This window comes from Spermophilus citellus (genome assembly GCF_964194105.1).
Source record: "Spermophilus citellus genome assembly, chromosome: 13".
NCBI lineage: Eukaryota > Metazoa > Chordata > Mammalia > Rodentia > Sciuridae > Spermophilus > Spermophilus citellus.
In genome coordinates, this window is record NC_138193.1 from 46,683,490 (window position 1) to 46,709,061 (window position 25,572).

At 38.9% G+C, this 25,572-nt stretch overlaps 1 protein-coding gene across 5 annotated transcripts in view; it reads right to left on the reverse strand.

The window, feature by feature from the left end:
* CTNNA2 (catenin alpha 2) overlaps positions 1-25,572 on the reverse strand; it is a gene marked incomplete at its 5' end in the record, with an annotated part of 976,113 nt that overhangs the window by 562,731 nt on the left and 387,810 nt on the right. The window lies entirely within an intron of this gene.

Sequence of the window (25,572 nt, forward strand, 5' to 3'; positions counted from 1 at the left end):
TCCATTGAACTGATATTGGACTTCTGGAGTCTGAAAATGTGAAATGATAAGTTTATGTTGTTTTACTCAACCAAGTTTGTGGGAATTTGGTAATTTGTTATAGCAGTCACTGATGAGCTAATACACTCTATAACCATTGTATAGGACATTTATCAAAATTATCCAGGGAAATTTTCTGGCTGATCATCATCCCACTGGTTGCAGAGTAGATTCAAATGCAAAATTACCTTTCAAGGAAGAGTGGAACAGCAATCTGTCTCATTGCAAAGTCAGATCAAATTAGAATCATCTCTTCCATTGCTCCAAAGGGTTAAACATGTCTATGAACTTACAGGGAAAGAAGAGATTTATGATATTGGCTGGGTGATTTATTGGGACTACCAAGAGGATATTGGACAACTACTCCAAAACCGAGTAAGGAAGAATATGTCTGGAAGACAGGAGATCCCTGAGGGCATCTCTTGGTATTGCCATCCCTTGTAACTAAAATCCTTGGGAAACCACAACAATCAAATCCAGACAGGGCTACAAATGGTCCAGACCCTTCAGGAATAAGTTTAGGTCCCCAACCAAGTCAAAAAAACAAAAACAATCAAACAAAAAAAAAACTATGAACAGCTGAGATGCTTGCTGAAGGAACAGGGATGAATAAAAGGTCAATATAAATACAAGTGTGACCACCTACAGAATGAGGATGGCCACTGTCATGAGGTTTTCTCCCTTATTTCAATATGAATTGTTGTCTGTGTGTGTGTGTGTGTGTGTGTGTGTATGTGTGAGCATACATGTATTAAGCAAATATCTCTGTTTTATTTTTTATTCCTTTATCATGTAATATAATATGAAATGTAATATATACAGATATATAAAACACTTCATATCAGTATTTAAATATTGTTATTTTTACATCATGATATTTAAGTTATATGATATCAGGACAAGGGTAAACATCACTCATTGACTTTACATCCTCTTTTGGAGAAGGGATTAGTGCATTTTGCTGTATACAGGATAACTGTGCCATGCGAGGTAGAGTAATGATGTTCTATTGTTTTATGTGGAGATTAAGCATTTCTATTTATTTATTTATTTAGATACGGGGGGGGGGGGGGGGGGGGAATTGAACTCAGGGGTACTCCATCACTGAGCCACGTTCCCAGCCCTGTTTCGTATTTTATTCAGAGACAGGGTCTCACTGAGTTGATTAGTGCCTCACTTTTACTGAGGCTGGCTTTGAACTGTTGATTCTTCTGCTCAGCCTCTGGAGCCACTGGGATTACAGGCATGCACCATCACTCCTGCCTGAAACACGCTTTAAGGAGATAGATGCATATGCATGCCAAGGTGACAAGAAGTGAACTTTTGATGGTTAAGTTTGTGTGTCAATTTGAATGGGTGAAAAGATCCCCAGATAACTGACAAAACATTATTTCTGGATGTGTCTGTGAGAGTGTTTGTGGAAACAGATTAGCATTTGAATGAGTAGACTGAGTAAAGAAGATCTGCCCTCACCAACGTGGGCAGGCATGAGAAAAGCATCCAATCTATTCAGGATCCCAAAAAACCAAAAGTGTGATGAAAGGAGAGAGCACACATTCATATCCCCACTCCATCCCTCCCTCTTTCTCTCTATTTGAGCTAGGACACGCATCTTTTCCTGCCCTTGAACATCACAGCTTCTATTCTAGCTCCTGGGTTTTTTTTTTCCTACCCTCCAGCTCTGGTCCCCTTCCCATGTCTGTTCTCAGGTCTAACATGGAACTCTTCAGCCTGCATAGTTGTGTGAACCAATTCCCAATTCCCATAGTAAATCTCTCTCTCTCCACCCACCTCCGGAATATATAACATATATATTCATGTATCGTCCATGGATCATAGCTCATTCTGCTTGCATGTAGTCAAGGGTATAGGGATTAAATATTATAGAAGAATGTAAGAAATGTTTGTGGTGGTACTATAAGAATAACTGTGAGACTTAGCAACACCCTGTTTCAAAATAAAGAAGAGCTGATGATGTAGCTCAGTGGTTGCCCCTGGGTTCAATCTCCAGTACTGGAAAAAAAAAAGAAAGAAAATATTAAAATATTAAAATATTAAAATTAACTGCTAGGTTCCTGAGTCCATGAAACAATTTCAATTGGCTAATACTTCTTTTCTTTCCTCTAATCCCACTCCCCAACTGCCAAAAAAAAAAAAAAGTTAAAAATGAATAGTCAAAAACCTCAGTATAAAAAAAAATGCATTGTAATTTGGCAATGGCCTCCAATCACATACTTGGGTTTTCAGCATCAAAGGGAACTTGGACTATTTTAATAAACAGTAAGATGAAAAGCAGTGAGCCAACAAAGCGTGACAGAATTAAAAAAAATCATAGCAATGTGCAAGGAGCCGCAATTATATTTCCAGTTAAAGAGAGATGGAGGAAGTTCAACTCCATTTTCAGCAATTTGCATGTTTCCCACAAAGAGCTTCGTTCTAGTTAATGGCCAAGATGATAAAGAGGAAAAGCACGACCTCCTGGTTACCTAGTGCTACTCCCTGCAGGCTCTTTAGGCACTTCAAAGCACTTGGCACTCTCAATTCTGCTGCTTCTCTTCAGGAAAATGGCCTGCAGGACTGTGGCTACAAGCAATGCAGTAAGGTTGCTCTTTGATAATCCTCAGCCTCTACCTGCAGGGTCCATCTTCTGCCTCTCTCCTTCCATCTGCCAGTCCATCTATGCTTTCTCTCATTCTTCATATGAAAACAGGTGTTATCTGTTGTCTTCCACTGCATAAGGAATCACCCTGCTTGGAGCAACCACAAATCTCTCTCTCTCCCAGTTTCTGTGGATCAGAATCAAGGAGCAACCTTGCTGAGCAGCTGTGGCTTAGGGTCCCTTGTGAACATGCAGTGCAGATGCCAGCTAGGACTGCCTTCATCTCAAAGCCTGACAATGTCCACTTCCAAGATGATTGGCTTACATGAGTGGGATGTTCACACCTGCTGTTCACAAGAGGCCTTGGGTTCTAGAAGCATGGAAGCCTCCACAGGCTTAACTAGCTTACAAACATGGCAGCAGCCTCTTCCCAGAGCAGTGACCCTAGAGAGCAAGGCAAAAGATACAATCTCTTTTCTGATTAGCCTCCTACATTATATTCCATGTATTCTTTTTCTTTTCCATACGTTTTATTTAATTTTTTTAAAATTCTGACAATTGTTTACATGGACAAATTTAGCAGTGAGGAATTAATCTACCAGGAATTGAATTAGAAATAAGGAAGCAAAGATTGTTTCTTCTCAAAGAACTATATTGTGTTTCTACAGTTGAAATTTCATATAGAAGTTTTAAGAAAGATAAAGCAAATGAAACTAGGATAATTTCAAGATTATTTTCACATCATTATATTTAATTGACAAACAAAATGGCATATATTTATGGGGTATAACATGATGTTTTGAAATATGCATACGCTCTAGAATGGCTAAATTAGGCTAATTTACATAAGTGTAACTTCACAATTTTTGTGGTGACAACAGTTAAAAATCTACTCTCCTAGCAATTTTAAAGACTGTGGTACATTGTTATTAACTATAGTCTCCATATTGTAGCATAGACCTCTTATTATTCTCCTGTATAATTGTGTCCTTTGGTCAACACCTCTATAGACCTTACCTCTGACTCAGCCCAGGCAAGTACCATTCTATTTTCTGCTTCTATGAAAAAGTCCAAACTATCCTGTTATGGGAAACTCGTGGTAGACAAACATGGTGTCTTTGACAGCCTGCCAACCATAGTCATGTGACTAAGTCAACTCTTAGCATCCAGTCCAGCTGCGCCACCAGCTGTGAGCTTCATGATAACCAACCAGCTGAGTACAGCACAACTGACAACCCACAGTAGAACATGAGCTAATATCTGATTACTGTTTTAGCCCAAAACACTAATTAACATAGGCTAAAAGATGGTTCTGTGGTGCTTCTCAAAGTGTGGTCCATTTTCAGACCACCTCTAACAGAATTATCTGGGGTCTTGTTAAATGGCAAATTTCTAGGATCAACCGTGAGGGAAACTGAATCACCAAAACTGCAGTAATGGACAAGAATTCATCCTTTTAAACAAATTCCCAGATGAATATTCTGCATGTGAACATTTGATAACCTAGCCTTCATGTTTTACTGGGTTCAAAGAGCAATGTGTCCACTTAGAATGCGGCAAAAGGGATTTGTGTATTAAGAAAATTACATTTTGTTACTTTTTTTTCCTTTCAACAATTCTTCCTCTCTTCCTTCTTCTTATTCCCCTAACCCCATATTATGCATTATTACTCTCGCTTTCCAATAATCGGAATATCTTTCTCCTTATTTTATTTGCCATTTTTTGCTGGTCTGATAGCCCACAGCCTTGATAGTGTAGCCTATACTACAGAATGATCCCAGGGGGATGAGGGGAGAGCCCTCAGAAGAGATTCATATCGAATAACTAGAGGAAGGGAGACTGTGAATCTCTATACTTTTGAAAAGATAAAATGCTAAATAGTCTACCATCCTGGGATGGAAATAGCAGGTGTTACAAATATAAATTCAGTATTGAAGCTCAAGAGAAATAAATGTAAGACAAGTTAGAATGAATGTTCAGATTTATCAATCCTGCAAGATACACAATGCCATAATATGTATCTAATTAATAGTTTGTATATTTTTTGAAGGACCTTCAGAATATTTTCAGAGTATGCATTCCATCTTCCTAGTCCTCTGATATCTTCAAGGAAAATACTGTACACCAGGTACAGTTCTAATTGTAGATAATTATTTTAAGGGTAAATTCCATACAAAATAATAATAATAATTTAAAAATTCTCCATTCCCAATCTGCCAGAGATTCCTAAATATTATAAAATATTATAAGACTTTTTTTTCCATTTCAACAATTATTTTTGTGCCTTTGCTGCATTTCAGGATGTTGAACAATGCAGAGAACATAAATATGAGCTCAAAGCATTCACAATCTGATGAGGAAATGAAGGTCAGTATGGAACATGTGGAATTGGGGGCATATGGACTGCCTTAAGAAGGTAGAAAAAAAGAAATAAGGAAGAAGGGAAAAGAGTAGAGGAAGGGAAGGCAGGGCAAAGGAAGGGTAGGGGATGGGAGGAAAGGAAAAGAGAGAGCCAGTTTCCCAGTCATCATAAAGGCTGGACCTTGTACTAAGGAAGGATGTTAAGTATCTTCCATTCAGAGAAAGGAAGCAACACAAAGGTGTGAAAGAATGTGGCTCACATGAAGAAGTACAAATATTTGAGCATGTTTTGAACTCATGGTGCTTAAGGGGAGAGGACATAATGAAAAACTGAATAAGCAGGAGTACATCTAAGAAGATTTTTATGTGTATCACTGACAAATGTGATTCCATGTCCCCTAAGTGACATGGAATATGGAAAAAGGGAAGTTAGGTCTTTAAGTTAAAGTATCAGTGTTCTTGATAAAAATAAATGTGTTACCCAGGAGCACTGTTGCAATGTCAGCCCAACAGAAACTGTTAAAACCTTTGTAAAAACTGGCTAATTGTCACTGCAACAGAGAGCCCTAACAAGGGCAAAGAGGTAACACTAACTGAATTTAACACTTTAAAATGGTTAAAGTGGTAATTTTTTTGGCAATTGAATTTTATTTCACTAAAATAGAAGAGTTGTTTTTTTGTTTTGTTTTGTTTTGTTTTGTTTTAGTAATTACAGGAGAAAACAGAAGGAGTAGAAAATAAGGTTACTTCTAGAAAGTTTCATTTGCAATTTTCTATGGTTTGACTTGGAAAATTTGAAAATAAAATATTCCAGAAGGAACAGAGGGTTTTTTTTCTTTTTCTTTTCTTTCTTTCTTTTTTTTTTTTTTGAGAATGAGAAGAATGAAAAGGAGCATTATGAAGTTGAAGACAACATTCATCATTGTTCATTTCTTCTGAAACCAAACTGATGCTTATCTTGAAAGCCTTAAAACCACAGTGGCTATGTCAGCCTCTTCCAGAGTTTCTTTGAAAACCACCCAGCAGTGAAGTGCAGGCCAACTGAGTGCCTCTCATATTATCTATATGCTGATTTCAGAAAACAGAAAAACGTTACTTGGGATTTCATTGCAGCTTCTCCCTACATTCCATTTCTTACTTTCAATAGTTTATCCCTATGCCAATCAATTCTTGAAATTTCAAGCCTCCCTTCCAAATGCTACTTCACTGATGCATTCATTCATCCACTCATTCCTTCATTCAGTAAAATTTAAAGAGGGTTTACAGCCTAGAGGCCACGTCCAAGGCCTGGGGACATAATCTTCCACCCTCATGGAACTCTCAGTGTAAAACAGGAGAAAAAATTAAATATGTACAGTACCATTTGGTTCAGTACAGTGACAAATACATACACAGAAGGACAGAATTGTACAGAAAAAGGAAGTATTCAAGTCCATGGGCTTGGGCAGGGGCCAGGATGACCAAGAACACAGCACAAAGAAGAACCATGGAAACTAAGGCTCTTCCTTTGTCCTTCAATGGATGAGTTAACTAGACTTATCTTTTTGTATTTTTGCATTCTAGGGGTGTTGACTAATAACATTATCTCATTTTACTCTGAAATGACAAGGCATAAGATTTTCTAATAATTGTTTGCTCTTTGTAAAATGCTGAAAACAAACAAAATTTCAGAGACAGCTCTATTTTAGGAGTTTCAGCCAAGAAGATAAATTTCTTTCTCTTTTACTCTCATTTTTCTTTCGACGTATGTTTTATTCCATAATCAGGAACAAAATACATACATAATTTTATCTCTTATATTTGTATCTACTTTATTAATTAGAGCACATTCTATGTCATTAAACATTCTCTAATACATAATTTAACAAATACATTCTAGATCTGCCATGTGTTAGTAGCACCTGGAAAACAGATTCTGAGACAGGTTTGCATACCTGAGCTCTGCTGGAGAGGATTCTGATTGCTGCTTATTAGGAAGACAGGGAGGAGGGTTGGGCAGAGAGAGAGCTTGATATGTGGGTGGCAAAGGAGACCTCAGGCAATTTTATGGAATGTTCTCAGCTCTGAAAGCCCTTCAGAATTTTCCCCAACAGCAGCAAAGGGGTCAAGCTTCTGTACCCCTGCACGAACTGGTCATTGGATACAGGTTGATGTAACCTTGGACAAGGCAGCTTCTTTCAACTCAAAACTATTAGAGCAGAGGGGCTTAGCTGTGAATAGAGAGCTGGAGGGTACAAGTGTCTTGGTCCTGAGGGAGAGAATTGGGTGGCACACCACAGCATCTAATACACGGCATATGTCACTTATCCTCTGTCCTATTTTTAAACATTTAGGGTATGTTTTGAAGGATAATAAGGAAGAGAAAGAGGGAGATCATTCCACATCAACAAGATCTGGAGAGTAAGAGCAACAATGTAAAGGCAAGAAAAATAAGAAATAGAAAAGAACATATAATTTCTCATGGTAGGGCACAGGATTAAAAGCAGAGAGTGGTAAGAGCTGACTAGGAGAGGTAAGAATGGGAGGAGCCAGAAATAGGAGACACTACATTTTATTTTTATTTTTTGCAGCACTGGAGACTGAACCCAGGGTCTCACACATTCCAGGGAAGTGATTTTCCACTGACCAATATCCATATGCCCTTTTATTTTTATTTTGAGACAGGGCCCAGGCCGGCCTCTATCTTACAACCCTCCTGCCTCAGCACCCTGAATAGCTGGGTCGGCAGGTGCAAAACACCGCGCCTGGCTGAATGATTTGCCCTATATGCACCAGATGATTATCTTAGGGGTCTAAAATTCTCTCAGCACTGGGCTGGGAACCTAAAAGTAGCAAAGTTGGTACCAGATCCTCTGGCACTTCAACCACAATTGGCAGGAGACTCTCTAGTTATGCCTGCCTTTAGACAACTATGGCAAGAGCCCAGTCCAATGCAGGAGCCAAAGTCCTGATCCATGTCTTGTCCCACTGTCCCACAGGGGTAGCCCCTCCTGAGGTACAACTAAGTTCAGTGAGCCTGTTGAGGGGACCTATGGAGAGAAGTCAAGAACAAGAGTCCAGCACCCAAAAGCAAATATACAACTTGTTCCAATTACAAGTCAGACATCACAATACCCTTCCCCCAGATGTGACTTCTTGCTCATCTCCCACGTGGGCTGGCCAAGGCTGGGAAATCCTGGTCTAGACAGATAAAGTAGTAGTCTTCTCATCCAAAGTTTAATCCCTTCTCCCCAATGATCAATTGATTGATTGGCTGATGTTTAAAAAGGGACAAGGTAAGCTGAGAAGAGGTAGCAGAAATTGATCATGGGAATTTTTTTTTTCCTGAAAGCCAAGCAGGGCCAGCTCAGTGGTGAGACTAAGTTCTGATCACCACGAATTAATAAAGACCTTGGCTGTTTGTTGGGATGACAGCCACTATGTAATTAAAAAATAAATAAAGGCCATTTGAAAAAAATAATAATAATAAAAATAAAGTTCTTGGCCTTAAGTCAAGAAATCCTCGCAGTGTAAGTTTGTCAGTCTTTATTAAGCCAGCAGCTCTGTGGTGGTTGAGAGCAGGGTGGGGTGGGCAGAAGAGCGAGTGTGTTGCCATGGTTACAAGAATAGATGCAACTTGCGTGGGTGCCATGATTGTCTTGATTCTAGGAAGTTTATTTAGAGATAGGCTCATATGTGATGGGAAGAAACAGCTCTGAATCTCTCAGAATCATTATGGAATCAGTGATTTGGACCCACCATCCTAAAGGCATGTTGGTATCTAAGCAACAAAAATATTCCTTGACATGCCTAGAAAATCCAGGAGACTCCTAAAAACCTGACACTTCTCAAGGAAGCAAGGTGCTGGTGACTTACAGAGGAGACTGAGAGGCGGTTTGCTCAAATTAAGAGATTGGAAACCTTGTGAAGGTGTAGTTGTGATGTTTGTTTATTTATTCACAATATGTTTGGGCTACAAGAGCCAGATGATGTTCTAAGGCCTGGGATGTTCTAAGTACTTGTTTCTACCTGTTATTCCAGGTGAGAAAGGTGACCACATAGAATCTGCCTGTCGTAAGAGTCTTGCTGCAATATATCATGAACCTGGCAAGGGCACCTGGACTATGTGCCACAAGCCATGGGAAATAGAGGGTGAACCAAAGTCCTGCTTGAATGTAAATACAGGGGGCTAATTGGACTTAGCATTCCTAAATGTAAGAGTCTGTCCTGTAAATACACAAATGCAGTGTCATTATGCTTCTTAGCACATACTTTAAAAATACCCTATTTCCATAATTTAGAATCACTTTAAAGGAAAAGAATAAATAGTAGAAAGAGAAGACAAGAACTACCTGTTAGGAGCAAAGCCAATTAGAGAACGGACTAGATGCTAAAACTAAAAATGCTTTGTAGGTATTACACAAAGTGAGAAGGGCCAGAGAAGTTGCCTTTGATACATTTCTTGGTCAGCTGCAGACACAGAAGAAAAAGTATTATCTTATATGTGGAAACCAAAAAAACAAACAAACCAAGAGACCTGAAAGTTGAAGAAGGACTATGAGGGAAAGAGAAGGAACAGGGTAGAGGGAGGAAGAGAAAGGGGAGGACAAGGAAGAGTAATAGAGGAGGTTTATATGATAAAGAACAGCATATGCATGTATGGAAGTGCTCAGTCGACCCCATCCATTGTATAACTGTGAAACATTAATGATTCTAATTTAAAAAAGAAAAGATGATTGGATGCATTTCTTGGACAGCTGCTTGCCTTCATTACGCGGGTAAGTTAGAATGAAGCAGAAAGAGGACCCCAGTACTAGGCTTTGTGTAGTGCTTAGAAGTGGGGTCTGGGTGGGCCACTGTTCCCCCAGAGTTGTTTCTTCATTCCTGCAATGAAGGTGTTAAGCTGGAAGATCACCACTTCCAGTGGTAGAAGTCTAAGGATCTGTAGCACTTAAAGTAGCATCTTCTGTCAAAACAGCTCCCAAGAACCTAATTCCCTCACAAAGCAGCTGGGTGGTCATTAGTGTGTAGTTAAAAGGTAAGATTGCTTTTATCCCTGGAAGTACATGTCTTGCTGAGTTGGCAGTCATATAGACTCTTTCAGAACAAAAATAATTTTAGCTGTTTCTCCTTCCCACCTCACTGTGGCAGACAAAATAACTGGGAAAAATCAAAACAATACAGCAGGATTTTTCTGGGGAAAGCCCAGAATCAGAGAGGAGGTGCTCTGTCCAGTCACCAGCTGCCCACTTTGTAGCACTCAACTTTCTCTTCCACAAATGAGATCTATGAAAACTGCCTGGGATTTTAAAACCCTGGAAACTATAAAAGAGCTAACACGGGTATATTCCAAAATAGGAGTGCCCTCAGTCTTCTTCCCTCAAAATAACATTTTTGTGGGGGAAGCAGGGATGGTGCTGGAGATCAAACCCAGCACCTCACAGATACTAGGTTAGCATTCTACCACTGAGCTACACTCCCATCCAAGCAAAATAACTAGTTTTAAATCGGGATGACAAGAAGATCTGGTATTCTAGTAAAGCTTTCAAGAGAATCCACAGAACAGATATTAGAAATGGCAAGGTTACACTTACAGGTGCTGGGAAACTGGGAGAAAAAAAAAAAACAACTGCTTCTAGAGACAACTCACTGTACATACTTAATCCTTAATCATGATCATGTGGGTTGTTTTCTTCTGGTAAGTGGATGAATCAAGGTCTATCTAGGAGCAACTAAGGAGATTCAAAATTTTTTAGGTAGCCCCTCCCCATTTTTAGTAATGAAAGGTACTATTCTTATTTTTATTTGTTTCTTTAAAACCAAGGCTCTCATAGTAAGGTAATGCTAGGTAGTTAAAAAAAAGAAAAGAAAGGAAGGAAGGAAGGAAAGAAAAAAGAAAAAAATCTTGGTTTTCCCCATTTTGGTATTTTGATATAAAAGTATTGTAGCCAATCCAAATTTTGTAGCTCAGCAGTAGAGTGCTTGCCTAGCACAAGCTCAGCACCACATAAAAATAATAAAATAAAGATATTGTGTCCAACTACAATTAAAACATAAATTTAAAAAAAAAACACACATAAAACAAATCCACAGGTTTCTTCTTCCTTTTTTGGCAGGGGCGGGTATCAAAATGTCATTTTCTCAAGTTTATATACACATAAACTTCCAAGTCTAGGTCCCTTCCTGTATTTGCTCCTGGGAGATGCTGAGGGGAGTTAAAGGATCAAGAGAGACAAACAAAAAGTAGGGCTTAGCACATAGGCTGCACCAATTGCCTCCCAACTTCTTCATTGCTCCCTAAAACAGACATCAAAGGGCTCCTGGTGAATGTTAGCTCAAAGGTAAAAAGGGGGCTGGCCACACAGGGTGCTGATGCAAAGTGGAAGTGAACCCTTGTCCTCACCAAACCCTGGATTACCTGCAGATTCCAGCCCACTCTCCTGTATCTGCTCCCCAGAAGCTTAGAGGTCTTCTCTTTTAGTTAGCATTTAGGGTCCCAAAATGTTTTTGCTATTCAAAGACCAGAGCATTCACACTACATCTGAATGGTATGTCTCAGAAAGTTAATTCATGGAAAATTATGAGATCTTTATTCTACAAGATGGTTGTTCCATCCCTCACAGACTGGGAAATAACCAGGGATATTTTCTATAGTTGGAATAGGGGAACTATTAGGTGAGGAGCAGAGTGAGATCTGACCTTGGTAGAGTTTGGTTTCGGTCTTCCATAACAGGGAGTTTGTATGCTTCTTCTTCATCATATGGATTTATTTCATAAAAAGGATTATAGGGACTTTTTAAAGCCAATATTCATTTAAAGAATACAAGGGGGGTCCTCCAATAAGTCTTTTAATCCACAATCTTCAATACCTTGTAAAATCTGAAAACCACAAAGCACAATCCTGTGAAGACTGACAGTGACACTCTAATATCCATTCTCTCTTTAATGATCTTTACTTGGGACAGGATCATCCAGTATAAAGACTTCTTTCTACCTTTCTCTTCAGTTAAATATCTCATGTTACTAAGTTCTGGCCAATAGGATATAGGTAGACATGTTATATGAGACTTCTGCCAGCCTCTTTTGAAGGAGATGCATGACTTTCCCTTGCTATTTCTCTTTCCTGACAGACAGAGTATCAAGATGAAGGCTAGAGATGAAACAACCACCTCAGTTCCTAAAGCAGAAGCCCATGTTGAGGATTTGGAGTTTCTGATGGTTGTGGTATTTACGCCAGCTGTGAAGTACAAATCCAGACTTCTACCACAGTCAAACCTGCATATCTCTGCTTAAACAAATATTGTTTTAGATTTTCAGTCACCCATAGCTGAACACAGTCTCTCTACCAAGCTCTTCCTTCCAGGCATGTTCAGGATTTATACCTGTAACTTTCTAGCTTAGATGGTTGAGATCAGAAGTCAGAAACAGTTATACACATGCACTGGGTTTGGACCCACCTGGAATGCACTTGCACTCTTGAGATTAGCCAGTTGCATTGGACTGCAAGTGGAAACACATGTTTTCATGGTCTCATGTCCTTGCAAAAGCTATTCTGCATCAGGGGCGACAAACTCAAGTGAAGCTGTTGGGCAGGGGATATCAGTGAGAGCAGAGGACTGGGCCCATGTATTTGGGATTGTAACAAACTGGGGAGTGTATTCCCAGCCTAAAGAAGGTGGGCTCCTCAGTCCCAGCCACTGGAGCCTCGCCTTGCAGCAATGCAGGCCCCATGAGGACAAGTCCTTCAGCTTTTGTGACTCACTGGAAATCTAGATTTTTCATATGACATTGCTCAGGTTTAAAATTTAGCAACAGAGGTAACAATAATAAACTCTGTGGACCTGATAAAAGGTGGTTTTAGTTAAAATTTGGTCCACTGGCCAGATGGTCACAATTTATAGTTGTGGACATGGGGGAGGGGTGGTTAGCTATAAATTGAAGAATCCAAATGCATATGTTTCCAACACACACGCACACAAAAAGTCACTAGTGTGGAGAAAGTTTAAACTGTTAGAAATGTGATAGAAATGTCAGAAGCACTCAAAACCAGGCTTGTAAAAATATGAAATAAAACTAAAATTTTATTCAACTTTGGATTTTGTAAAAATAGCATCCATCCCCTCCACCGTTATGCTCTTCACTGCCAATGTAGATGGTAACTGAAAACTAAGATAGCTCAGGTGCACCTTCTGGAGGGGAGATTTACCCCACCCTACCCATGTCACCTGCTGGTACATAGAGGCATCACTGCCAGATAGCATGTCTTGTCTTCTGCCCCAGCACACCCACCTGGTAACAGAAGTCTACAGATCAGAGGTCCAGGGCCCCCACTTTTGGAAAGGCCCTTTACTCATTTCAAAGGGCGGCAAGGTCCCCAGTTCCAACACCTCCTCATGATGTTAATTACACATGCCCACTAGTCATACCCCTAGGGAATGCAGATGTGGGACTACAGACTAGGCTGTCTGCCAGAAGCCACAGCAGCCATCCTACTCCTGCCTGGCACATAACACTCCACTTCTGCAATTAACCTCACCACCCCAGATCCTTCCTGCCAAGAAAAAATGCCAAAGGCATTAGCACACAGCAGGCAAAGCTCAGCCTGGCTTCAGGGTTAAGGAATCACAGCGTTTCTGGAATTTTTACTGTAGGTAAAATTCTCTCTGTAACCACCATGTGCTGAAACTATTCTCAGAACTACTTCTAAATAGTTTTGACCTCCTGGATGAGGGTCCCTCTCAAATTGTGACAAAAGCAAATGCTAATGCAAACCCAGTTGGAGTTTTTATTCCAGTTAAATAAAAGGCTCCCTAGAGGCTTAGAGCTTAAGATCCAACCACTTAAGAGGAAGCCATCTAGGTTGGGGCCCTCAGAACCAATCAAATTCCAATTTGGTTTCATAAACTGAGCAACAGCACACAGTGTTAAGGGTGAATAGGCACTTTTTATTTTCCTGATGTCTCTGGATTATAGTCACATGGGCTGCAAAGCTTTGCAAAGCACTGTTTGCCAGTGTATGGTCCACTTAACTAAACATATTCCTGCTGTGTTACTTTCTAAAATGAATATGTGCAAACAGAATGATTTCTGTTTATTGATATCCATTTCAATCTAAGATACAATCTTTAAGCTTTAAAAATGCATATATGAAGATACATATGTTCATACCTACACATATATTTGCTGATGAAATACTGTCAAAAAAATAAACATTGGAAAATGTAATAGGATTCCAGCGAATGTGTCATGTTACCCACTGTGTGAACAGAAGATGGCTAAAGCCCTCACAACCCCAAGTGTGTGCAGTGGACCAGCACTGAGGGAGCTTATAAGAAGTGTGGACTCACAGGCACCAGGATCCAGGAGTTTGCTAAAGTGCAGAAGCCCAGAATAAGTCAGAATTAGAAACTGCTTCTTAATAAAGTCTGAAGGACATTTCCATGCACTGATTGCAGTTGGAAAAGCTGCATTCCAGAGATGACCATAGGTGGTATTGTTGGATACATGGTCCCTGTCTGAGAACAACTGGAGAGAGAACAACTTGATTTAAGTCTTAATTATACCATTTAACAGGGATACTTGATTTCTCAGTTTTCATCATCTGTTAAATGGGAATAACAACACATCTTAAAGGATTGAGCTATTTATTTACTTAGTAAACTGGAAAGGAATGTTTAACTATAAGATGATTTTAATATTCTCCACCTGTATTCAAAGACATGTGCACACACATCTTTGGACCACTTCTTGAAGAAAAAAACAAACAAACAAACAATATATATCTCACTCTGGTGGAAATCACCTTGAAGATATCTTAGGAGTGTTGACTGGAACAAAGGACAGAAGTATAAGTGACAAATGATTTGCTTCTAAGTATAAAGATAGGTCATAAAAAGAAATCCCAATTCTGTCAAAGTCTAGAGCAAAATCCTGAATGTAAAATATTACAGAGCAAAGTAAATACTGAAAAAATAAACTTTGATAGTTATACTCCTAAAATATTAATTTATCACCCTATACAAGCCCCCAGATAAAAGACAAAGGAATAGAAATAAGGACAAGAAGAAAAATATAACCAAAGTTTGCCTATAATTACTTAGTTCAGCTCTGTTAGGTACCCAGAACCAAACACTATGCAGATCCTCTCTCCCATCTATAGGTACATCCATGAAATTGTTTTTCTGAGCACAAATTACGAGAAAGGAATCTGTTCTTAAATGGTCAGAACAAACTGCTAATTTGTTTTATGCAAACTGCTACTATGCTACTACCATTTCAAATCATCCCCACACAATGAGTCAACAATGACTTCCACTGTGGCTCATTGTTAAAATGAAATTATCAAATGCACCTGAATTTAAGAAATTTTTTTTAAAACAAATACTAAAGTTTTACTGTATTTGAAGTAGGGAAAGATTCACCAACACACTCTTTATGCCAATTTCATATAACAGTTTTTCAAATAAATATATCACAATCTATAATTTCCAGGGGCAAATGAACTCAAACCAAATGAACTCTTCAAAACTGACAGATTAGCTGCAGCCAGTCATACACAGTACAGGACAGGGTGCCTTTTTTTATATAAGAATGCAACATGACTTGAATTAATACCTGGATGACATGTGAGGCATATAATACCTATATCAGGCACATATGCATGTGGTCAGGGCAGGGTATATCACCTATCATGCCCGACCATTATATCATGCCAACTTATGTACCTGTTGGCCTCTCCCTCCAAGGGTCTGTTTGTTTTTATGCAGATTGTGGCCTCTCTGTACTAATTAAATGCACTACAAGAGAAAAACAATTAGTCAGTTGAACAATGACTAAATTGACTGGTATATGTTGGAGGATGCATGGGTCAATGTATGTAGTAGTGCTTAGTACCTGGTCCATTATTGGTGTTTCATAGTCAGGTTAAAGAGTTTTAGACAAATCACCTCAACTCTCTCAACCTTAGTTTCATCATTCAAAATGTTAATACTTGAGATGATATTTAAAGTCCTAAGTAAGTCAAATATTTTATGATTCTATTCTTTTAAAGGTCATATTCTAATTGAATCTTTTTTGCACTCTTGTTGCCCTACACAAACTTACTTAAAATACCTTCTCTTCTTAGTTATAGAGTTAGCTGAATACTGATTTATTTGGAGGAAACACACTGTAACAAAATACAATTTTCTAAAGAAAATGGCAAGAGTGTCCTTCCATGTTTGAGCAGGGGGTGAGGGGTGGGATTTGAAGATGTGGCAATGCTCCTGAGCAAGGTGACTTCTCTGTACATCTCTATTTCAAGGTCCAGTGCACCCTGGCCTGACTTTCAATGAGACACTGCCATGGCCTTTGTATTTTCCTCAAGAGTTCTTCAGAGAGACATGGATTAAGCAATGATCTCTGTGGAAAAGTAGTTTTTTTTTCTTTCCATCTACCCCCTTTGCTGCTTCATTACCTAAGGTAGCTCCTATTTTTCATTATTGCCGTTCTTCACATTGATTTGGGAAGCTATTCTGTTATTCCTCTGCAAATTTGCTAACCTCTAAAACTGTAAACTTATAGACAAATGTGCAAGTGTAGCATCTGCAACAAAAATATTGTCCCTTTTTCTGAGGAACAAACAGCAAGCTTTCACACTTAAAATACAAATGATCTTTTAGGCAAAGCAGAATTTACCTAAATCACTGTTGTTATTATTTGCTTGAATCTACGTGTGTTTAGAAACCATAGAAAACATGTCCTAACCGTACTGTTTCCCTTGAGATTACACCCAGTGCAGCAGAATTCAGGAAACAGAACTAGATTACTTCTCCTGGCCCATGGCTACGGTTTCCCATCCAACAAAGATAGAATAACACATTTGCTTTTAAATAGAGATGCTCTCTTGAGGAAGGAATACTTATCAATGACAATTCTATGAGATACTGAAGGGTTTCATGAAGTCTTCAAATCTTGCTGGGTGACACTTTTTATAAAGCCCCTTTGGTACTAAAATAATTTTGGACAATATTTCAATATGTCAAGGAAATAATTAGTAATGAGTTAGACTTTTTATCATGAAGCGTCTATCAAGTATTCTATTTAGTAAGCATGTGGGTCTACGGTCTGTACTCACGACAGTTCTTCTGTGACCTGTGAACCTGCTGGCCTGTCCCTCCAGGGGCTGTTTGTTCTTGTGCAGGTGGCCAGCCTCTATCTGCTAACTTTTCATATGTCCAGAACTGTGAAGCAATGGCGTGACAGCTCAGCAGATGGCACATAAAGTCAAGAGAGCATGGAGCACAATACAAAGGACATGTGGCTGGTGACTCTGTAAATACGCTTCGAGAGAAAAATGATTAGCTACATATGTCTGTGATTTGCTAGTCAGCTGGAAGTAAGACACAGTCTGTTGGTTCTTTACTTCAAGGAAAAAGGAAGGAACACTCTGGATAGACAACCGAGAGAAAGGTTGCTCACACTGGGCTTGGTGTCTCCTTATTTTGCCATGAGTGTTTCGTGGTTTTGTGGTTTGGGAGGGTGGCACGGAGGTTTTCCATAAGACCTTAAAAACTTCATTTGAATGTGCACCTGCCCTCAGTGGCAGCACTCTGACAAAGTTCTTAGGGACAAGCACCTTGTCAATATATCAGTTCCAATAGGCAGCACCTACTTGAACAGGGAAGACCTGCTCTCTTCACAACCCCTACACCACAGCAGGGTGTGGACTAGCAGGCAGAGAAGGGAGACCTGAGTCACAGCAAGAACTAGCATCTCTGTCAGGTGCCCAGGAGTCTCTTGGGACAGACACAGGTCACATTGAAATGATTAGCTTGAATGTTTTAGTTCTTCAGTCTATGGAGGAGAGAGACAGTTCTGAAGACATCTTGATGATTTTTTTACCAGGATGCTAATGGATGCATGTGGAAGACATACAGAAAGCAGAAAGTGGAGGCGGGGTTTAAAAATAAATAAATAATAAAAGAGCAATTACATTAGACTCTGGAACACACTTGGAGCAGAAGAACAAGCAACAAGGACAGTAATACAGATCTGGAGCCCTAAGCCAAAACTGTAGTAGTGCCACCTTGTAAGCCAGGAAGCCTCCCACACCCAAGAGAGCAGAAATTCTGATAGCAGAAAGAAAGAGGTTGTAGAATCTGGTACCTGGCAAATGGTGGTGTCTAGCACAGGGAAAAAGGATGTGAACATGAGTAGAGAGGCCCTGGGCTCCTAGAAATAGCTGACTCCGGAATTATCGAGTTAGAGGTATGACATTAGCGGTTGGGTGCAAAAGTTATAGGTAAATATATGAAAATAAAGAAAGTATTTCCATCAAAATTTATGGCCATTTTTATTTGTTGAGCACTATTTCGGGCATTCAATTCTAAATATTTTACATGTATATCACCTATTTAAAATTCATACATGCCTATAAGGTGTGCACTCTTGTTCTCACCATGTATGTTAAGTGGTGATTTCAGGGTTGGAGAGCTGGGATTCCCTTCTATCATCATTTACCCGAGGTTCATGATCTTAACTGTTGTTCCCTATTGTCCCCACTATGAATGACACACACATTATCCAGAATTGTGATGATTTAAAAGAGAAACCAAGAAGACATTCAACTACCAAGATAATTCTGATTTCAGAAGTACTTTAAATACTGCCACTTAAGATTCTCTTACTTTCCTTTTATTTTATTTTAATTTTTTTTTGTATTTAAACTTTAATTTTATTCTCTGTATCTCCTTTTTAAAACTTTTATTTGTTTTTTGGTTTTTTGTTGTTGTTTATTTATACATGACAGTAGAGTCTACGTTGACATATTATACATACATAGAGTATAACTTATTTAAATTACGATCCCAGTCTTGTGGATGTACACCATATTCAGATTCACTGTGGTATATTCTTATATATACATAGGAAAGTTATGTCAGAATCATTCCACTGTCATTCCTATTTCTATCCCCCACTTCCCTTCATTCCCCTTTTGTCTAATCCACAAAACTTCTTTTTTCCTCTCTCCCCCAACATGTTGTGGGTTAGCATCCACATATCATAGAGAACATTTGACGTTTGGTTTGGGGGGGATTTGCTTATTTCACACAGCATAACAGTCTCCATTACCTGCGGGTGTCATAACATCATTCTTTTTTGTATATAAATCACATTTTCTTTAGCCATTCACCTCCTGTTTGTGTTCTCCAAAGCCTAGTTTTAGCATGACTTCACAGATGGCCGTCTTTCTGGAGCCCCCACTACAAAACTAATAGCTCCCTCCTCCATGTTTTGTTGCACATAACTTTAGATTTCGCTTACTAAGTTTTATTTCAAATATCAATTTTCACATGTGATTCTTCTACAAGATAGAAAGTTTTTCTGGGTCATGAACTTTTATTTTTAGCTTCTGAATTTTTTATTTTGTTTTTAGATGACACAGAATAGTTGTACATATTCACGGGGTACAGGATGATATTTTGATACATGTATATAAACATATAATAATCAAATCAAAGTATACATACCCTTATACATTTATCATTTATTTGTGGTAAGAACATTCAAATTCCTCTTTTTAAACAACTTTTAAGTATTTGATACACTATTGTTAACCATACTTGTTGTAGAATTAAACAGCAGAACTTACTCCTTCTAACTATAACTTAAGTGTGTCAATCTTGTCTTCTTAATCAAAATGATGTCATCCCACTGTATGACATCATATATCTGACATACAAGAGTCACTCAATAAATTAATGAAATTGAATCTCCTGGCTTTGGTTATAAACAAGTATACTTGAAAATTATCTTTACCCCCTCATTCTTCTATGCTCTGAGGAATAATAAGCAAAAAGCAAACTTCCTCTTATATTTTCAGACCTCCCTTCACTCAATTAAAGTTCATTTACATAAATTAAGTTTACTTTCTTTTCTATCCCTACTGATCCTTCACCCCCACTGCCTCAAGATGTACAGTCCCTATCATCATAAAATTTTATATAATTTTAACTATCTTTTAATGTTGCCAGGTAAAATACATATCGTCTAATTAAATTTCACACTAAGTAAATATTTTGTGTAAGTATATTCCAAATAATGCATGGGACATATTTTCAGGAAAAATCATTTGTTTTTTATATGATATGAAGTTCAAAATTTAACTGGGCACTCTTAGTTTCTGTTTTAAATTTGCTTACTCTTGCAACACTTTACAATCCTCTTTAGATGAGTATTTTTTTTTTTTACAAGTGACACATTGAAGCTTCCTATCCAATCATAAAATGGAACATTCTTCATGGAGTGTCTTTGTTTCACAAGAAGAACATGTAAAACAAGTATGCAGTCCCCCAAATCCTCAGTAGCTTCCCGTACATTGACTAGACAAGATGAATGGAAGGAAAATGATAACCTTGAAGTGACTGTGTGATTGTTTGTGTCCCCACATCTGGCTGCCTCTCAAATTTTAGATTTGACCTGGGGTACTGTCTTATCAATGTTTTTTATATCCTTTCAACTGCCTTTCAGGCTCTACCCCTAGCTCTACCTAGGTCCAGGATTTCCTACCTCCAAAGCTTCTTCTGTGGGTAGCAAATCTGTTTATCCCTGACCTTTAATGGGACATGGATAAGACTGAGTTTTCTTGTGAGGAGTCTATCTGCTGCATTCAAAAAGTCATAGGGCAGGCACTGGGCCAGTGGCTGATCTCCACTTGCCTACATTGTGAACAAGATGAGTATTCAGGCACTGCCCTTTCTCCTAATCCCTAAAGAATCACAAGGGATGCATCTCTCATTCCCCAAATTCACTTGTCAGAAGGGGCTATAGCAATGCTCACCTATAGAACTTGCTGTGATGATGGAAACATTCTATTTTGTGCTGTCCAGTATGACAGTCCACAGACACACAGGGCTATGAAGAACACATAGATATGTGGCTACTGACCAAGGGGTGCATAGTCAAATTTTATATAATTTTAATTGATTTAAATTTAAATAGTTACACTAAGCTAAAGATATTGCACCAGTTGATGCAGGCTTTCCTGTAGAATTATATTTTCAATGAGAGTGGAAGATATTTTATTTGAAAGAGAGAGGAAGAGCTCCTACAGTTTGGGGCAAAATCTAAGCCAGCTTTCTTAACCAGGGCTGATTCTGTCTCCAGGAGACATCTGAAAATGTCTGAGACATTTTCACTTGTCACAATTGGGGTAGTGGTACTGCTGGCATCTGGTAGCCAGAGAATGCTGCTAAATATCCTACATATATGCATAAAACAGCTTCCCACAAAAAAATAATTATCCACCTCAAAAATGCCAATGTTGAGAAACCCTCATTTGGGCACAAATGTAAATGAGATGGCACAGGCACAAAGCTTAGTCCATCCCCAGCTTCACCCCAGGTCCTCCATTCCCTTAAACTTCTGATTTTTCACAATCCTCTCCTGTAATCCTTATTATTTATTAAATCCAATAATAGTCATAGTAATTAACGAGTTTTCGTTTCTTAGACTTCTTATGTCCTTATTGCTATGCTAAATGCTCTGTGAATTATCTACAGCAATCCTTCAGTACTTGTCTTTATACCCACCTTTTAGATGAGAATCAAGGTTTTAAGGGGTTAAAGGTGAAAGCAGCCAGACACAAAAGGCTACATATGAGATGATTTCATTATATAAAACACCCAGAATAAATAAATGAATGAATCTCAGACAGTTGCCACGGTCTGAGAGGAAAGGAGAAAAGGGAGTGTCTACTGACAGCTATGGGGTGCGTTACAGGGTGATGGAAATGAAACAGTGGTCATGGTTACACAACGATGAATATATTGAGAAACACTGAATCATACATTTTAAAAGGGTGGATTTTATGATGGGTGACTCACACCTTGATTAGCTAAAAATGTAGTTGTATTTGAAATGTACACAATTCTATTTTCATCAAAGATGTGAATTAAATATTAAAAAAAAGCAATGGGGTGGCCTAACCTCACATAGCTTGCAACCAGGGAGACAGAACTTGGGGTGAACTTATCTGATGGTGGACCTATGCTTTTAGCACAGTCACATGGTTGACATGCTTGATTTCTGACATTTCTTCCTAGAGGATCAGGGGTACAGACTTCAAAGACAGGAAGATATAGTTTTGAATCCTTGCTATGATTTCCGTATAAAATGGCTTTAATGATGTCTATAGTGCAAGTTGGTTATGGGATTGGAAATGAAGCAAGGGGTCTGGCAGAAAATGTGCATTCAGTAAAGTTGGGCCACAGAGGACAAATCCTAGACCTTTGGCTGCTGAGATACTGTTGGCTGCCTGGAGTTGAGTGGGTCTGAATGGTCCCCATCCTCTGCCAGGTCAACTCCATTTTTAGCTGCTTTATATATAAGGCTCCCAATTAAGATTCTTTGTGAAAATAGAGTTCCGTAAAAAGTTTCGACACCTCACCTCTAAGCCATCCGTGATTCTAATATAGGAAACTGGACCCAGGCAGGAGGAAAAGAGCTATTTGGAGGGACACTTATCTTTGATTGCCCCCTAGCAATTATATTACTTACTAGGTCTCGTCTATAGAGAACCTATAAATAGTTTGTGTGCCTTCTTTCTCCTGTGGGTGGAAACATACATACCTTGAGCGTCTGAGTAACTTGATGAAGGTATTTTGGGGTATTTAACCTCACTTGGGCTGGTGACTGCAGAACATTTCAGAAAAAAAGCTGAGAGTCAAAGCCAACCTGGAATCTGGGGAGGCAGGGCATGACTTTTCAGCAACTTCTCCAATTGCTCCCAAATGCGACATGTGCCATCATTGTCTTTACATTTATGGGTGAAAGACTACTTTGGGACTCACTTGAATCTTCGAGAAAGTCTTAGAAAAAAGAAAGCAGAGGCAAGAGAGAATTCTACCTGCTGCCCTGGGGAGGGGTGCGGAGGGGAGGGGGAGGGGTGCAGGGGGGGGGGCAGCAGGACACTGGCCTTTGTGAAACTGTCCTTAAAGGCATTTGCAATGGTTTCATCTCTCTCTTTAAAACAAATATCACTTGTCTGCTGCACTTCTGAGTGATCTGTTCCCACTTTTTGGGCTGCAGGCTCATTTAACAACTGGCAATCAAACCCACTCCGGCAGCCACAATGGAAACTGTCGAGGTTCATTACACTGGAAAAATATGCCATCTTTATTTTCATTCTATTGTTTCCCCAAAGATTAACAATACACATTTTTTTCAATGGCCCATTTTCACAAAATTTCCCTTGGATATGTTTCTAAGCCCCCAATCCAGATGGTGCAACTCAGAGTAAAATTTGAATGTTGCTTCTTGTGTTGCTATTGAAAAGCATGACTCTACAGTTCAGGACAAATTCAGAAAAATGGCATTAGAAATTCAAAAGGTGAAAATAATTTGGGATTGAAAACTTTATGATGTGGGGAGCAAAAATACACTCTTTTTTTTTTTTCCTAGAGTGCAGGGAAAGAACCCAGGGCCTTATACATGTAAGGCAAGCATTCGACCAACTAAGCTATATCCCCAACCTGAGAAATACCCTCTTGATTTAGATAGTCATGATTTAAGGGTAACTTGTGCATTCACTCTATTTAATTAGTCTGATGGAATTCTTGTAAATTCTTTTGGTATGTAGTGGAACCTTAAAATGTATCTGTTGAACAACCCATTGAAAGAATTACCCCTTTTGATACCTTGGGGCAGCTTTAAAAAGATATAGGGTAACCAGCAAAATACTATTAAGCTATTAAAATTTTTTTAGAAAAGCAAACAAAAATAATTGATTTTGAGAAAAGAAGGTGGTAGTAACTTAAAAATACAGTCCCATTCTTTTAAGTGCTAGAATAAAGAGGTGAAGTATCTGTTCCCTCCCCTTGGGTTGCACTTACTGCTTGGGCCAACAGATAAAGCAAAAGGGCGACTGCACAACTTCTAAGATTCGGGGGGAAGCTGTATATCATTCATGCAATCCAATTGCCCTGAGATCATCCAGCTGGAATAGCCATGTAGATGCTTTGGTTGACTGAGCCTCAAGGTACCAGTCAGAGAAACTGCCAACCATGGAAATGAGCTGTCTTGGGTACCTAGATCCATTGGACCTTCAGATGATTGCAGCACTAGCTGGCATCTGCTTGTAATTGCAGAAAAAAACTTAAATGAGAACTTCCCACTGACATTTCCAAACTCCTTACCCCTAAACAGTGAGCAAAAGAAAATAGCTTTAGTTTTATACCACTAAGTTTGAGGGTGATCTGTCAAGCCACAGTAGGACTAGAATACACAAAATTCTTCCAATAACAGGGACTGGGTTTTCCCTACATAGTTATAACTACTTTAGAAAGCAGTCCTGTCTCTTTTGGCTAATCTAACAAAAATACCACAGACTGGGAGGTTTAAGCCACTTCTGTTTATTTTTTCAGTTCCAGATTCTGGAAGTCAGATCTGGGTGCCAGCAAGGCCTGACTCTGGTGAGGGCCTTCTTCCTGACTGGCAGGCTGCAATCTCACTGCACACCCACACGACCTTTCCTCAATGTGCACATGTGGAAAGAGAACTCTGGTGTTTTTTTCTCTTCTTACAAGATCACTTATCCAATCATAAGAACTTCATCCCCAAAACCTAATGACTTCCCAAAGGTCCCATGTTCAAGTACTATTTCATTAGAAGTTAGGACTTCAACCTATGCATTAGGGAGAACACAAATTTTCAGTCTCAACAGAAGCTCAGGAAGAATATTTCCAAATGCTAAGGAATTTAGAGGATGTACAGTAAAATAAATGCTAAAGCCAGCACCAGGAGCTCATCAAAAGTTGCTTATAACCAGGCACTAAATTCTAAATGTGTTATAACTTCAAAGGTAGCCAAAGATCAGAGGTCAGTTAAAGCTTCCAAGTATCCAGATTAAATGGTAGATACAATTGAGTGATGGGGATATACAATTTGTTAGACTCTCCTGTAGCTATCATCCCCTGGATAACTGCTAACCCAGCTGACCTAACAACAAAAGGATGCTTTTTTAGTAGCCTGAATGTGTGACATTAGCATTCATAAGAAATTCTTTGTTCATATCTAGATCAGGCTAAGCTCAGGACCGTCTGAAACTCTTAAATAGGGCAAAGGCCCTTGATCTCTTCAACTTATATGACAAACACTGATTGTGTATCTAGTATAAGTACTTTTCAATTTTTTCTGTTTGGTTTTCTGAAGCTAAAGAAGAAAAGACAAAAAATTAACAGTGTATATACTCAAAGAGCTCCAAGTCTGGTGCAGTGGAATCAGAGAATGTTCTGGCCCAGTGTTGGAAGCTCCAGAACAGAAGAATGTTGTGGAGTCATGGGGAGAGCAGAATGGTGGCACCTCAATATGCAGGGCAGTGGGAAACTCCAGAGGAAGAAAAGAAAGACTCAGTGTTTGTTAATTGTTGCTCTTGTGCTCATGCCAGCTGTATTTTGTAATCAATCGAAAATAAAATGGTTTTAACATCTGTATTTTTTTATAATAGCGTGTATTTTGGATGACTATTTGCTTTATAAATCCATGAGAATATCTGAACTAATCAGCATTTTGCATGCATTTAGCATTTAATTTTCTTTGCAAAAACTGCATTTGCA